Source organism: Anopheles gambiae (assembly GCF_943734735.2).
Source record: "Anopheles gambiae chromosome X unlocalized genomic scaffold, idAnoGambNW_F1_1 X_unloc_4, whole genome shotgun sequence".
NCBI classification, from domain to species: Eukaryota; Metazoa; Arthropoda; class Insecta; order Diptera; family Culicidae; genus Anopheles; species Anopheles gambiae.
The window spans coordinates 40001-42500 of NW_026902648.1; the positions used below are offsets into that span (position 1 = coordinate 40001).

Genomic DNA, 2500 nt, shown 5'->3' on the forward strand with positions numbered 1-2500 from the left:
TCTGTTTCTACTTCTAGCTACCGAAACAATGTCCACTACCCGTTTAATCGCATCAACTGTAGATCGACGACTTCTGAAACCAAATTGGTCATCAGACAGTCCGTTGACCTCCTCGATGTGTGCATTTAGCCGTTGCACTATGATGCGTTCTAAACCTTTACCTGCCCCGTCTAGTAGACAAATGGGGCGAACTGAACCCGGTTCCCCTGGTGGTTTGTTCGGCTTCGGTATTAACACCAACCTCTGCCTTTTCCACTCATCGGGGAACTTCGCGTTCTCTAAACAGCCTTGGTAAACCCTGCAAAATGCAGCGGTTGCAGTCAACATACCAACTTTCAGCGCCTCATTCGGGATACCATCTGGTCCCGGCGCCTTCTTGTTAGGTAGTCTCCTAGCAACCGCAAGAATCTCATCATTAGTTACCCTTTCAAACTCTCGTGGCTGATCGATACGATATTCAGGCCACACCGTGTTTGGGTGAGTAGGAAAAAGCTCGCTCACCACTTCCCTAAACTCGTCCAATGTCATGGTTCGGGGTCCAATCGAACCCTCGGCCACTTTCTTGAACGTATGATATACAATACCAAATGATGCGTTGTTCGCTGTTCCCAGGAACTCTTTCCACTTCCTCTGTCGGGTATGCTTGATCAATCGCTTGAGGGCATTCCTTGCCACCTTGAACTCGTCCCTAAAAGAAGAATAGAGATCAGTATTGAATGCTCTTTGCGCTAATCGATCGCGGTGTTTGCACTCTTTGCGAAGTGCCTCAATCTCTAACGTCCACCAAAATGCACTCTTGTTAGGAGTGTACCTCTTACGCTTAGTCATCGTCGCATTACACGCCGTGACAAGTATACGCATTAAGTCTTCGCTTGTTGTGACCTCGGTCTCAAAAGCGGCTTGCATCATAACTTCAAATATATCTTTGCTAAAATACTTGATGCTCCATCCCGTTATGGGTCGGGACAGGTTACGCACGCTTTGCGTCTCGAGATCTATTCGTATCGCACGATGATCCGAGTTCATATAACTAGATAACACCTCCCACTTAAATGATCTTGCTATGGTTCTGCTCGCAAAAGTAAGATCAACTACTGACGTACGCCCTGGTCCAACATAAGTTGGGGTGCTACCGTCGTTCAATAAAATTGCGTCAATCTGCGCAAAGGTTGATAAGACCAACTCACCTCTTCGTTTCTGGGTTTCTCCACGCTCGCCAAGTTGGTTGTTCCAACTTGCTGACCAAGCGTTGAAGTCCCCCCCGATAACGAATTTGTGGATACCGGTTACGGCCATTACCGTGTTATCCAACATGTTCTGAAATTCTTCCATACTAAATCTAGGTGGCGCGTAAACGCTAACCACTCGCATATCACCTATGTCAACTATCATTAAACCCTTCAGAGCCTTACTGACTACCTTAACTGGTAAGTCCGCGTTAACCACTACCGCTGCTGTGTTATCGTCATTGCGTAACACTTTGACGTTGGTTGTTGCCAGATACGGATCTGCAATCAACACTATATCCGCAGATTCTTCCCTAATCGTTTGCCACATTAACTGGAATGCAGCATAACTATGATTCTGGTTATGTTGTAGCAACCTAACCATTAAGATCTAATCGTTCGCCTTCTAGGACACATATAACTGCCCGTTGCGTGAAGGTTCTGTGACCTCGTACCGCAATCCAAACACTTGACAGAGTTGGTACAAGCTTGCTTCTTGTGTCCACTCAAACCGCATTTCCAGCACAGATTACTTCTGTCTGGTTCCCTACAATGGTAGCTCGTATGGCCTACCTTCCAACACTTATAGCATTTCTGCTCTTCCATAACCTCGCGGATATGGCATATCGACCAACCAACTTTCAGCTTTCCCAAATTCAGGAAGCTTTGAAAGTCTGGCAGCGATACGTTGATCCGTGCCCACTGCGTACCGGCCGCGCGGCCTTTCTTCATTTTGATACGATCTATTTCTATCTCGATGTTGAGCTGTGCTTTGACAGACTCCGCAACCTCCTAGGGGGTGGTAATTTCATCGAGATGCATGATCTCAATCATTTTAGAAGGAGCTAGCGTTCTCACTGACGCCTTGCCCTTCACCGCTTCCTTAACCTTTGGGGCAATTGCACTAGCAGAACTACCCTGCTTCAATTCTAGCAACATGCCTCCATTTTGGGCCCGTCGGACCTTAGAGATTGTCTCTCCAACCGATTTAAGAGCATCGGACTGCTTCATTTCCTTGAGCAATTTCGCCAGCTCCTCGGAAGTGCAGTCCGATATCAGCAGAGCCTCAGGCCGCTTCCTGGGCTTATTCTGCTTCTTCTTGCTCTTCTTCTTCTTCCTCTTATTAATGCTACCCTCATTAATATTCGGTCCGTTTCTCGGACTTGGAATATTTTCCACCGCTTCCCTAACAGGGGTCAACCTCGATGGTTGTTGTTGTTGTTGTTGCAACCTTTGCAACCCACTTGGACCAGGCTGTTGGTCATCAGCCACTG

At 47.2% G+C, this 2500-nt stretch overlaps 1 pseudogene; it reads right to left on the reverse strand.

Annotated features, from left to right (window-relative positions):
• LOC133394730 (large subunit ribosomal RNA) overlaps positions 1 to 2500 on the reverse strand; it is a 9186-nt pseudogene that overhangs the window by 3176 nt on the left and 3510 nt on the right.